The 15,742-nt window shown below is 37.4% G+C and overlaps 1 protein-coding gene across 1 annotated transcript in view; it reads left to right on the forward strand.

The window, feature by feature from the left end:
• LOC106874769 (dnaJ homolog subfamily C member 28) overlaps positions 1-15,742 on the forward strand; it is a 44,718-nt gene that overhangs the window by 22,988 nt on the left and 5,988 nt on the right. The window lies entirely within an intron of this gene.

Raw genomic sequence — 15,742 nt, forward strand, 5'->3', positions numbered from 1 at the left:
TGCGACATCAATTTAGTAATCCAGACAAGTTGCTAGTTAGCTTGCCAAGCCGGCACTCAGAATGCATTACTGTGTGAGTTATGTTGGCTGTAAATGATGACAATAGGTGACTTGTCTGTGAACGTCATTGATGAATAAGTCTGGCTTTGATGGCCATCACTTCAAAGATATCAAACAGATCCTTTGAATGTAATTGTCGATGGTGGTGGTGGTGGTGGTGGGAGTAGAGACAAAAAAAAAAAACAAAATGAGAAATGAAGAAGAAAAATCAGTGTCAGATATTAAGCAAGTTTTGAACTGTCTGAAAAATCAACAAGTACAATGGTATTGATCATACTAAGTAGTGGTGTGTGTGTGTGTGCGTGTGCGCGCGTGCATACACATACATCTATATATATGTGTGTGTATGCGTGCATGTGTGTGTGTGTATGCAGACACACACACACATACACATGTATATGTACATATATTTCATATATATATTTGATTATAATACATAAATTTCTATACCTTTATATATATATATATATATATATATATATATATATATACACACACACACACACACACATACATACTCACACACACACATATATCATCATCATAATCATCCTCCTCCTCCTCCTCCTCATTTAATTTCTGTTTTCCATCCTGTTATGGGTTGGACAGTTTAAAAGGTGTATACACACACACACACACACACACACACACATACACACACACACATATATCTGTCCTTATGATAATGTCTTAAAACTGCAGGTAATCCGACCGGAAGAAAAGCTAAGGTGTATATATGTTTTATACCTTTAAGTTATGTAAGACATGTTCAGGTTGGTTTGAAAACATATGTAGTACAGATTTACCTTCTCCATTCCCTACACCTATCAGCTTATAACTGCATAATTAGTAATCTTTGTTGCTAAACAATGAGTTGTATTGTGGCAGTCGTTTTTGTTTTGAGATCTCTATCTAATTTAGCATGGGATGTAATGAATAACATATGTTGATTAATAAACTTTGTTGATTGAATACCATCCACTTTATGTCAACTATACAAGCTATGTACATGCTTGATCCTTACAAACTACCTGTACCAAGACCATTTTGGATTCCACTTCTCTATCTCTATACATACATACATATATATATATATGTATTTCTTCATCATCATCATTGTCTTTAACATCTGCTTTCCATACTTGCATTGAGAATTGGCAAGCTGGGAGGCTGCACCAGGGTCCAATCTGATTTGGCATGGTCTCTACAGCTGGATGCCCTTCCTAATGCCAATCACCCTGAGAGCATAGTGGATGCTCTTATGTGCCACTGGCACAGGAGCCTGTCAGGTGGCACTGGCATATATATATATACATATATATATATATATATATATATATATATATATATATATATATATATATATATATATATATATATATATATATATATATATGGGGAGGCGCAATGGTCCAGTGGTTAGGGCAATGGACTCGCGGTCGGAGGATTGCGACTTCGATTCCCAGACCGAGCGTTGTGTGTGTTTATTGAGCGAAAACACCTAAAGCTCCAAGAGGTCCTGGCAGGGGTTGGTAATGACCCTTGTTGTACTCTTTTGCCCCAACTTTCTCTCAATCTTTCTTCCTGTTTCTTGAGTAATGCTGCGATGGACTGGCATCCCGTCCAGCTGGAGGGAACACATACACCATAGCAACCAGGCCCAAGAGCCTGGCTAGGCTTGAAAAGGGCACATAAATAAATAAAATATATATAAATATCACTCTGTCAGTTATAAAAACAAGGGTTCCAGTTGATTTGATCAATGGAACAGCCTGCTTATGAAATTAATGTGCAAGTGGCTGAGTACACGACGGACATGCATACCCTTAATGTGGTTCTCAGGGAGATTCTGCGAGACACAGATGAGTTGAATGGAGCAACGTGAAATAAAGCTCAAGGATACAATGTGCCACCAGTAATTGAACTCACAACCTTACTGTCATGAGCCAAATGCTTTATCCACTAAGCCACATACCTTCTTGTCATTGAAATCGTAGCCATGACAGATATTGGTGTCATGCAAATGGCACTCATGTTGGTGGCATGTAAAAGCACCCATTACACTCTCAGAGTAGTTGGCATTAGGAAGGGCATCCAGCCATAGCAACCTTGCCACATCAGTCCAGATAATGATGATGATGATATGTATATGATGATGGACTCTCTCTCACTGAAGACGACGTAAGAGCATTCAGCTTGCCGAATGACCTTCACAAATGATTTGTTTATAATGATAAAATGCTTGTGTTGTGCATTATCTCACTCTCTCCATCAAAGCAACATTGTCTGAACAGGTGCACAGGTGTACCATGCCTCAGGTGTTGACATTCTGTTCTTGGCCTAGGGAGTACATTATGTTCATAGATAAGGCACTTCATTTCACGAGACCCCTTGGCTTGTTGCTATATCATACAGATAGGTACATGGTTATCTCACATCATATAAGGGTAGCCGTGAAGGATATAAAGATGTAGTGATGGGGTACCAGAGCAAACTCTCAAGGTACAAGATGGTGAAAAGACAGTAGTGGTTGGGGAAGGGGCAGGGGTTTTAAGTAAAAATGAAGAGAGTGTAACAGGTAACTTTCTGTCAGGTGTTTAATGGCTATTGTATAATACAGGGACAAGCCAAGGGGTCTTGCTTTGATTCTTGGTCCAGGCAGTACACTATGTTCTTAAGCAGGGCACTTCATTTCACAAGTCTCCTCAGTTTGTCCCTCTATTATACCAGGAGATACATGGCTACCCAGCAATTATATCCAAACAGGTTGGACTAGCTAGAGCAAAAACAAGAATGTAAGCATAAGAGAGGACACAAACTGTGGATTGGTGGTAGTGGTGCAGGAATTGCAGAAGAGTTTGAGGTGGCGGGGGAGAGTAACAGATGCTTGGAGATGGGTGTAGAGGTGAAGTAGTTCTTGGAAATCTAGAACCATCAAAAAAGCCAGGCTCTGTGAAGTTAAGTAAGGAATGGTAATAAGGGCAGAGGTGTTGAAATCTCTGACGATGTTTACAGAAATAGACTGTAATTTTTAATTAATTAATGTTTCTTATCTCACAACATTAATTATGTTAGCGCCCACTTTACTGTTTAGTTTTCATGCAGCAGGCATACCTGGATATTTTTCTTGAATCTTTCTCATATATGTATGTGTGTGTTTGCATATATGTGTGTGTGTGTGTATATATATGTATATGTGGAAATATATATCTCTATATACATATGTGTATAAATGTATGTGTATATGTGTGTGTGCATGCATATCCACAGCATCGTATATATATATGTACCTATCCACATCATTATATATTCCTCTCTATCAAATATCCTCCTCCTCTTCCTCCTCCTCTTCCTCCTCCTCCTCCTCATCATCATCATGTGTCCGGATGCTGAACACTATAAATACTATGGTAGGCAGCTTCGTTACATGGATAAACTAATGTAAACATGTTTAGGTTTTAAACCTGGTTTCTCACATTTTCACAATTTCTTGCATACACCCTCCCTCTCTCTTTCTAACACACACACACACACACACACATATATATATATATATAAATATATATATATATATATATATATATATATATATATATATATGTATACACACACATAGGTAGCTAGAGATAGATATATATACATACACATTTTAAATAACTGTTTGACTTAGCTATCCATCCATCCATCTACACATACATACATAGATACATATATACGTACATATACACATACATGTGTGTGACTGTAATTGTGTATATATATATATATGTGTGTGTATACATTTGATATATATATATATGTATATGTTTATATGCAAATATGTATATATATATATATATATATATATATATAATAATGTAGACGTGACGTGCATACACATACATATATGTGTATATACATACATAGACATGTATCTGTGTGTGTGTATATATATATATATATATATATATATACACACACACACATACATATATAAATATCAATATATTTATATATATGAATAAAAACATACACAGATAACTACCTATATGTATACATATACATTTAAATATCTAAAGATCTCTCCATCCGTCCATCCCTCTGTCCACCCAACTGACCCGGTCCACCTTGTACTCACTCTTTGTATCTGCTTGTTTAACTTTGTTTAAGTGCGAAACATGTCTTCATCATTGAAACCTAAATTTAACCATCAATAAATTTTGTACAAAGTAAACAGTTTATAGAAAATAACCAGCAATAACTGAGTATATATTTCATCATCCTGTGTGTATATATACGCACACATGTGCATACATGGGTAAATGCATGTATAAGTGCATACGCATGCACACGCTTTCATAGATAAGTACATGCATGCATACAAACACACACAGATATAGATACATGTATACATGCGTATACACAACTACAAATACACACACACATTAATACATGTATATATGGGTACAAACACACTCACAGATAGATACCTAGATGTACACACACACACACTAACATAAACACACATCACCAGTTCCATGAAGATATTATTGCCTGGATTACTCTTTATTTTTTCCAGTTCTTTATCTTTCCATGTACTCATTAACCCAAAGAAAGAATGAATACATATATATATATGTGTGTGTGTGTGTGTGTGTATATATATATACATGTATAGGCTGTGTGGTAAGTAGTTTGCTTCCCAAACACATGGTTCTAGGTTCAGTCCCACTGTGTGGCACCTTGAGTAAGTGTCTTCTCAGGCCAACCAAAGCCTTGTGAGTGGGTTTGGTAAACAGAAACTGAAAGAAGGCAAGCTGGCAGAAACGTTAGCACACCGGGCGAAATGCTTAGCAGTTATGTTCTGAGTTCAAATTCCGCCGAGGTCGACTTTGCCTTTCATCCTTTCGGGGTTGATAAATTAAGTACCAGTTACGCACTGGGTTGATGTAATCGACTTAATCCCTTTGTCTGTCCTTGTTTGTCCCCTCTAAGTTTAGCCCCTTGTGGGCAATAAAAAAATAAGAAACTGAAAGAAGCCCATCATATATATGTATATATATATAAGGATTTTCGAGCGAGATCGTTGTCAGTGCCCTTGGACTGGCTTGTGTGGGTGGCACATAAAAGACACCATTTCGAGCGTGGCCATTGCCAGTATCGCCTGACTGGCCTTCGTGCAGGTGACATGTAAAAGCACTGACTACAATCTCTGAGTGGTTGGCATTAGGAAGGGCATCCAGCTGTAGAAACTCTGCCAAATTTAGATTGGAGCCTGGTGTTGCCATCTGGTTTCACCAGTCCTCAGTCAAATCATCCAACCCATGCTAGCATGGAAAGCGGACGTTAAACGATGATATATATATATATGTGGGTGTGTGTGTGTGTTTGTATATGTTTGTGTGTCTGTGTTTGTTGCCCCATCATCACTTGACAACCGATGTTGGTGTGTTTACATCCCTGTAACTTAGCAGTTTGACAAATGAGAATGATAGAATAAGTACTAAGATTATAAAGAATAAGTCCTGGGGTCGAATTGTTCAACTAAAGGCAGTGCTCCAGAATATATATATATATATATATATATATATATATATACACACACACACACATATTTTTTTGTTGGTTTCAGTCATTTGACTGCAGCCAGGACTTATTTTTTAAGTGTAGTACTTATTCTATCAGTCTCTTTTGCCAAACCATTAAGTTATGGTGATGTAAACACACCAATACCAGTTGTCAAGCAGTGATGGGGGACAAACACAGACACACACACACACACGGTGAGCTTTTTTCAGTTTCTGTCTTCCAAATTCACTCACAAGAATTTGGTTGACCCAAGGCTATAGTAGAAGACACTTGCCCAAGGTGCCATGCAGTGGGACTGAACCCAGAACCATGTGGTTAGGAAGCAAACTTCTTATCACACAGCCATTACTTATATATGTATATATCATCATCATCATTTAGCATGCTGGCATGGCTTAGATGGTTTGGCAGGAACTGGTAAGCCAGAAAGCTGTGCCAGGCTCCTGTCTGGTTTGGCTTGGTTTCTACAGCTGGAACCCTTCCTAACGCCAACCACTCCAAGAGTGTGGTGGGTGCCTTGTATGTGTCACCAGCATGGATGTCATTTATGTGTCAGCAGCACCAGCCGCAACTACTGTTTCCCTTGACTTGACGTGTCGTCTCAAGCTCAGCAAATTGCCAAAGGTCTCGATCATTTGACATCACCTCCTTGAGACCCAACATCTCAGGATCATGCTTCATCACCTCATCCCATGTCTTCCTGGGTCTACCTCTTCCGCAGGTTCCCTCCTCAGCACTTCTTTATGCAGCTGTCCTCATCCATATGCATCTCATGACCATACCAGCACAGTCATCTCTCTTGCACACACACACACATGCATCATCATCATCATCATTTAACGTCTGATCTCTATGCTGGCATGGGTTAGATGGTTCAAGTGGAACTGAAGAGCTGCACCAGGTTCCAGCCTGATTTGGCATGGTCTCTACAGCTGGGTGCCCTTCCTAACTCCAACCATTCAAGAAGTTTAATGGGTGCTCTTATGTTCTACTGGCACGGGTGCCATTTACATGGTACCGGCACCGACCACATCTATGAAGCATGAGTGCCATTTATATGGCACTGGCAGCGACCATGACTACGATTTATGGGTGCCATTTGCATGGCACCAGCAATGACTATGACTCACGGGTGCCAATTTATATGGCACCGTTGATGACCATGACTACGATGCACAAGTATCATTTACATGGACCACAATGAATCACAAGTGCCATTTATATGGCACCGCAAACGACCATAATGATATATCTATATGATGATGTGGTAAGTAGCTTGCTTACCAACCACATGGTCCAGGGTTCAGTCCCACTGCATGGCATCTTGGGCAAGTGTCTTCTACTATTGCCTCGGGCCGACCAAAGCCTTGTGAGTGGATTTGTAGACGGAAACTGAAAGAAGCCCATCGTATATATGTATATATATATATATATGTATGTATGTATGTGTGTTTGTGTGTCTGTGTTTGTCCCCCCAACTTTGCTTGACAACCGATGCTGGTGTGTTTATGTCCCCGTAACTTAGCGGTTCGGCAAAAAAGACCGATAGAATAAGTACTAAGCTTCTAAAGAATAAGTCCTGGGGTCGATTTGCTCGACTAAAGGCGGTGCTCAAGCATGGCCACAGTCAAAAGACTGAAACAAGTAAAAGAGTATACATACACACACAGGTATGGTATAGCTGTATGGGAAACAAGCTTGGTGTGCATCCACATTGATACAGGTTCAATCCTACTGCATGGCACCTTTGGCAAATGTCTTCTAATATAACCCTGGGCTGACCAATGTCTCATGAGTGAATTTCATAGACAGAAACCCTGAGGATGCTGAGTGGACTGGAGCAACATGAAATGAAGTGTTTTGCTCAAGAACACAATGCGTCACCCGATCCAGGAATCGAAACCACAATCTTACGATCATGATGCTGACACTCTAACCACTAAGCCACACACCTGTTCTGAGGTTGATACAAGTAATTAAAACGCCAGAATGGCTGCAGTCCAATAACTGAAACCAGTAAAGAAGGAAGGTTCTTTGGAATCATTTTTCTGACATTTTAACAAACGTAAGTGATTGTTTCCTCTCTCTCCCTTCTTTCTTTCTCTCTTTTTCTCCCTCTTTCATTCCCCCCCCCCCTATCCCCCCTCCCCCTCTCCTCTTCCTCTGTCTCTTTCTTCTCTCTCTTCTGTCCTTCTTTCTCTCTCATTGCCCCTCTCTCCTCTTCTCTCATGTCTCCCACTCTTTCTTTCTCCTCCCTATCTCCATCTTTTCCATCTCCTCCCTCCCCTCTTTCTTCGTCTTCTCTGTCCCCATCTTCTCCCTTTCCTCTTGCTCTCTTCCTCCCCTGTTTCCATCTTCTCCTCCCTCTCCCAGTATCCATCTTCTACCCCACCTCTTTCTCTCTCTCTATGTATATATATATATGTGTATATATATATATATGTATATATATATATGTATATATATATATATATATGTATATATATATATATATATATATATATATATATATATATATATATATATATATATACACATCATAGTCTGAATAGTTTTACAATTTATCTCTGCTGTCTTAACACGAAGTCTTAGCACGAAGGTGACAGGAGGAAGAGAAAAGGGCAATGGAACTTGCAGTAAATCAATCACTGAACTATCGAGTCCATGACCTAAAGGTACTATTTCACCTCTCATTACTGGAGAACGCTCTTTTATAAAAAGAACCCAAAAAAACAAAAACACTAACAGTAAAAATGCCAGGCTTCTTACTTCGTCCTTTTCTTGACTGATTCTCCAAACCATCTCACAATTTGTTGGCATCAAACTGAACAGTAACTCCCTTTATTTGTCTTGTTGTTGTTGTTGGTGGTGGTGCTGTTTTTGTTATTGTTGTTGTTGCTGCTGCTGCTGGTATTGTTGTCGTTATTATTGTTCCTCCTGTTTTTCTTTCTGCTCCGCTTAAATGTTTTCTTTCCTTCGCCATCTTGTTGTTCTTTCATTAAATATAATTGGAATGAAAGACAACAACAACAACAACAACAACAACAACAGTAACAACAGCAAGAATGAAATGTAGCAACAAGCACAACAATAACAACAGCAACCACAATAAAAACAACCTCAGCAGCAGCAGTAACAATACCTACATCTGTTTCAGCAACATAAAACAATTGTTATATATTTTAGTTTTTTTCATTGTTGCTGTTGTTTTTTTATGGTTAGAATTCACCATTTCTGCCTTTTTTGAAAGTTTTACTTCATTTGTGCTGATATTTGATATATGATATGTATATTTATACATATATATGTATATACATGTATATACATACATACATATATATATATATATATATATATATATATATATATATATATATATATATATATATATATATATATATGTATATACATACATATATATATATATATATACACGCACATACACACATATATATATATACATATATATATATATATATACATATATATATACATATATATATATATACATATATATATATACATACATGTATATATATATACATATATATACATATATATAAATATATGTATATACTTATATTTATACATATATATATGTATATATATATATATATATATATATATATATATATATATGCACACATATGTAGATACACACACATATATATATACAATATATATATATATATATATATATATATATATATATATATATATATATATATATATATATATATGTATATATAGTTAGTTAAGAAAAGAAAAGAAATTTCACATACTGTTATTTCTACTAAGAGAGCAGTGAAAATTAAGGTTCGAGAGAGAGAGACAGAGAGAGAGAGAGAGACAGACAGAGAGAGAGACAGACAGACAGAGAGAGAGAGAGAGAGACAGAGAGAGAGACAGAGAGAGAAAGAGAGAAAAAACACCCCACCAAAACTCTGAAGAATACATAGGCGGAAGGAGTGGGATGGGTGGGCAGAAAAAGCAGAAGACGAAAAACAGGCAAAAACACACCCACAAAACAACAAAAGGAGCAAAATGCATACAACAGCAACTAAACAATACACGAAGAAACAAATCTAATTTTTATTAAAATTCCCCCAAAAAACGCATCAAAATCTTCGACCATTCAATTATTGGTTGAAAATTCAGTGAAGTGCTTTCGTTCGTTATTTTAGTTGTTTTTGTTTATCATCTGTTTGTTTGTTATTCGTTTTGTTTCATTTTTCCGTGTGTGTGTTTTTTTTTTTTTTTGCTTTTTTAAATTTCTTTCCCGCCTGCTCTTCTCCCTCTTCCCCGTCCCCACCACCACGTTTGTTTCTTGATTTCTCATGGATTATCTGAACACATGAAGTAATTAGAAAATTGAAAATATTCCAGTTTAAAAAAAAAAAAAAATGAAAACAAAAACAAAACAAGAAGCCAAACATGGAGGAATTATACAAATAATAATAAAAATAATAATAATAATAATAATAATAATGATAATAATAATAATAATAATAACAATCATATTAATAATAACAATAGTAACAACATTGGTGATGATGATGATGATAATAATAATGATGATACTGATAATAATAATAATGATGATCATGATCAAGATGATAATAATATTAATAATAATTTGAATTAATAGATGAGATGCAGTTTGGGTTCGTGCCAGGTAAAAGCACTACTGATGCCTTATTTCTAGTGAGACAGTTGCAAGAGAAATACCTAGCCAAGGATAAACCTCTGTACCTGGCTTTCGTTGACATGGAGAAAGCCTTTGACAGGGTCCCCCGATCCCTTATCTGGTGGTCAATGAGGAAACTTGGGATAGAAGAATGGCTAGTGAGAGCTGTGCGAGCCATGTACAGAGATGCGGCCAGTAAGGTGAGGGTTGGAAATGAGTACAGCAATGAATTCCGGGTAGAGGTAGGGGTCCACCAAGGTTCCGTCCTCAGCCCCCTATTATTTACCATAGTCCTCCAGGCAATCACAGAGGAGTTCAAGACAGGTTGCCCCTGGGAGCTCCTCTATGCTGATGACCTTGCCCTAATTGCGGAGTCACTATCAGAACTAGAGGAGAAGTTTCAGGTGTGGAAGCAAGGTCTAGAATTGAAGGGCCTTAGAGTCAACCTAGCTAAAACCAAAATCCTAATAAGTAGGAAGGTAGATAAAACACAAACCCCTTCAGGTAGATGGCCCTGCTCAGTATGTAGAAAAGGAGTAGGTAGTAACTCTATAAGATGTACCCGGTGCAAGCTATGGACACATAAGAGGTGCAGCAACATCAAAGGCAGGTTAACTAGCAAGTTAGTTTTTGTTTGTGGCAGATGTTCAGGTGCAATAAAGACTGCAAACAAACAGGAAACAACTTCTATCTCATTCCAGGGTGAAAAACTAGAGGTAGTCGATAGCTTCCGCTATCTGGGCGACCAAGTTAGTAGTGGGGGTGGGTGCGCTGAAAGTGTAGCTGCTAGAATAAGAATAGCCTGGGCAAAGTTTAGAGAGCTCTTACCCCTGCTGGCGACAAAGGGACTCTCACTCAGAGTAAAAGGCAGACTGTATGACGCATGCGTACGAACAACCATGCTACATGGCAGTGAAACATGGGCTGTAACTGCTGAGGACATACGTAAGCTCGCAAGGAATGAAGCCAGTATGCTCCGTTGGATGTGTAATGTCAATGTGAATACCCGTCAGAGTGTAAGTATCTTGAGAGAAAAGCTGAACATTAGAAGCATCAGTTGTGGCGTGCAAGAGAGACGATTGCGCTGGTATGGACATGTGGTGAGAATGGAGGAGGATAGCTGCGTGAAAAAGTGCCACACCCTAACAGTTGAGGGAACCCGTGGAAGAGGTAGGCCCAGGAAGACCTGGGCTGAGGTGGTGAGGCAAGACCTTCGTACATTGGGCCTCACCGAGGCGATGACTACGGACCGAGACCTTTGGAAATGGGCTGTGCGTGAGAAGACCCGGCAAGCCAAGTAAGATCGTTGCCAGTGCCCCTGGACTGGTTCTTGTGCGGGTGGCACATGAGATGCACCATTTTGAGCGTGGCCGTTGCCAGTACCGCCTGACTGGCTCCTGTAGGATTTTCGAGCGAGATCGTTGCCAGTGCCCCTGGACTGGCTTGTGCGGGTGGCACATAAAAGACACCATTTCGAGCGTGGCCGTTTTCGTGCGGGTGACACGTAAAAGCACCCACTACACTCTCTGAGTGGTTGGCGTTAGGAAGGGCATCCAGCTGTAGAAACTCTGCCAAATCAGACTGGAGCCTGGTGTTGCCATCCGGTTTCACCAGTCCTCAGTCAAATCGTCCAACCCATGCTAGCATGGAAAGCGGACGTTAAACGATGATGATGATGATCTAGGTTTTTGTAATATATGAAAATAAAATAAATAGTAAAAAAAAACAAAGGTTAAAAAGAAATATATTTGCTATATCATTAGATTTACAAGGTAGTTATTTTCATTTATTTACACACTTTGCCTTTATGTTTTTTTATTTTTTTACTCTTTTTTTTCTGAAATTTGAAATTTATTATTTATTTACTATTTTTTTGGGGAAAAAAAAAAACGTTTGATTAACGTGGTTGCGTTAAGGAAATTTATTGCTAAAAATTATAGTCTGTGTGTTTAAAATTGCATTAGAAATGGAGAATGTCTGCCTCCACATCTGTCCATCCATCTGTCCGTCCCAACGCCCTCTCACTGAGCCGTTGTATATCTCACCATTGAAGAAAACTCAATCACCTGATTTTATAGCATTTGTAATTTTCCTCATTACTGCGATCAATAAATAAATACAGAAATCTATAATTCACTGAATTTTGTTGGGATATTGATGAAAAATAATCCAGTGATGGGTTTTTTCTGAGTTTTTTGATTGTTTCATTTTTTTTTCTTTTAAAATATTTCTTTTAATGATTGTTTTATCAAATATACAGCAATCTATACAGCTTTATCCAATCAACTATGTATATGTATATATATGTAGATACATGCATAGCTGTCTATCTATCTGTCTATCTATCTATCTATCTATCTATCTATCTATCTATATTTTTCTCTGTCTCTATATACACACACACATATATATATATATATATGTAGACTTACTTGCAAAAAAGGACGTGTGCGTTCAATAATGTAATAATACAAAGAATATATATACATGTATACACACATATATGTACATACTTACATCTACATGTGTATATACATGCATATCAGGGTACAGGACGTTAGAACAATAAACTACAGACAACGGAACGAACATATAGGAAAACGGAAAGCCACTTGGAATATCCTTTCATCAGCTGTCTTTATTCTATCTAGACGTTTCGAAGATAAGACAGAACGTACTCTAGAATAGTCTCTTCCTGAGTAGTGGATCAACCCACTACACAGAGGATTCCAAGGTGGCAAACACAAACCAAGACAGGAAAAAATGGACAGTGAAAACAACATTCAAAAGCCGTACGGCCAAACGCAAATCTGAGGTAGAACGCTAGTAGTTCGTCTTGTCTTCACAGCGGCTGGAGTGAAAAGAAAGTTGACCACAGGTCACACGAGAGCAGAGAGGATGGTGGAGGGAGGAAGTGGAACAAGGAGGAAGGGACAGAAGGGTATAGCAGTGAAGTAGAGGCCAGGACAGAGGTATAGATAGAAAGATGGAGGAAGACAGATAGATAAATAGATAGAAAGATAGATAGATAGATAGACAGATAGATAGATAGATAGATAGAAAGATAGTCACGTCAGAATAATAGTAGACTTACTTGCAAAAAAGGACGTGTGCATTCAATAATGTAATAATACAAAGAATATATATACATGTATACACACATATATGTACATACTTACATCTACATGTGTATATACATGCATATCAGGGTACAGGACGTTAGAACAATAAACTACAGACAACGGAACGAACATATAGGAAAACGGAAAGCCACTTGGAATATCCCTACATATATATATATATATATATATATATATATATATATGTACATACATACAGGAACAGGCATGGTAAAAATAGGTGCAGGCGTGGCTGTGTGGTAAGAAATTTGCTTCCCAACCACCTGGTTCCGAGTTCAGTCCCACTGCACACCACCTTGGGCAAGTGTCTTCTACAATAGCCTCAAGCTGACCAAAGCCTTGTGAGTGGATGTGGTAGATGGAAACTTGTACATGACATTTCAGGTCTTGCGTTGGTTACCCAGTGGACATTTTAAAAGGTCCCTGCATGAGCATTTAAGTGTGTGTGTCTTTGTATGTGTGTTTGTCACCCCATCATGACTTGACAACAACTGATGTTGGTGTGTTTATGTCCCCGTAACTTATCAGTTTGGCAAAAGAGACCAATAGTATAAGTACTAGGCTTTAATAATAAGTTGTGGTGTCGATTTGTTCAACTAAAATCCTTTACTGCAGTGCTCCAGCATGGCCACAGTCAAATGACTGGAACAAGTAAAAAAAATAAAAGAATACATACTATGTATATATAATAAAAATAATAATAGGGTAGCCATGAGCATGAATGTAAACAGAACTGATCGGACATGTATTGGCTATACACATGCAAACAAAAAAACTGATAATCTATGCTCATGCAAGGACCTTTTGAAATGTCCACTGGGTAACCAATGCAAGACCCGAAATGTCATGTACAAGTGCACTGTAAATACTAGAGGAGGTCCCTATGAATTTATTGGTGCATCAGCTGATATTTTCAAAAATAGATACAGAAACCACATTGCCAGCTTTTGAAAAATCCTTAAATGGCATGCAACATCGTCTGGTGACTCAAAGAAGAGAAAGTAAAATATGACATGACCTGGTTAATAATTAGATATGCAAGTCCCTACAACACACTATCCCTGAAATGTCAGCTATGTTTTAACATGCAAGTGGCTGAGCACTCTGTAGACACGTACCCGTACCCCTTCACGTACTTCTCAGGGAGATTCAACGTGACACAGAGTATGACAAGGCTGGTCCCTTGAAATATAGGTACTACTCATTTTTACCAGCTGACTGGACTGGAGCAATGTGAAATAAAGTGTCTTGCTCAGGGACACAACATACCCGCCAGGAATCGAACTCATGACCCTATGATCACGAGCTGACTACCCTAACCACCAAGCTACACTCCTTCACATTATCAACATTCTACCATTATAGACAGCAGTGAATTGTACAAATCTAGCGACTGGAATCTCAAGACTTTGGCTAAAGCTGCAATGCTGTGACACAAAGGTCAGACAGAACCACCGGCCATTCATTATATTTGATTATCAAAGATATCAGATCACCAACAGCAGTGATATAGTTTACAGTAACGTGTATAATCTGGTGATGTGTGTAATCTAGTAATGCTTATATAATTTATCAGGAGTGTGTAATTTAATAGTGTGTATAACTTAAATGGTTTATAGTGTACAGAACTGATTGAGTAACAAGACACACACAAATAAAAACACACGTGTAGATAGAGACACACACATACAGACAGACACAATAAAGATTTGATGGTAAAATTCCTGTAAGGTATCCTAAATGTAAATTGAGTTATAATGGAAGACTTAAGAGTGAATGAGTATAAGGTGAGCAATCAAGTTATCAACATTGTGTATATATGTGTGTATATATATATATGTGTGTGTGTAGATATGTATATGTATATGTGTATGTATATATATATATATATATATATATATATATATATATATATATATATATATATATAAGTCAGTAAATAGTGGGGTTGTGTTAACCGTACGTGGAGAAATAATAGGAAAATGAAAAATAATAATAATGCTTCCAGTTTAGCATTTTGCCTTAATATTATTTTTCATTTTCCTATATATATATATATATATATATATATATATATATATATATATATATATAGGAAAATGAAAAATAATAATAAGGCAGAATACTAAACTGAAAGCATATTTTAATATAGATTTCTAACCGGCTTTCATTGCATGGCAAATTTTCAAGAAGAGGGAGAATGAAAATGTTTTTTACAAAAAAGTAAAAAATAATATATAAAAAAAAATAATATATAAAAAAATAAATATACCAATACATTATATTG

Source organism: Octopus bimaculoides, chromosome 27 (genome assembly GCF_046866305.1).
Source record: "Octopus bimaculoides isolate indiv1 chromosome 27, ASM4686630v1, whole genome shotgun sequence".
Taxonomy (NCBI): domain Eukaryota; kingdom Metazoa; phylum Mollusca; class Cephalopoda; order Octopoda; family Octopodidae; genus Octopus; species Octopus bimaculoides.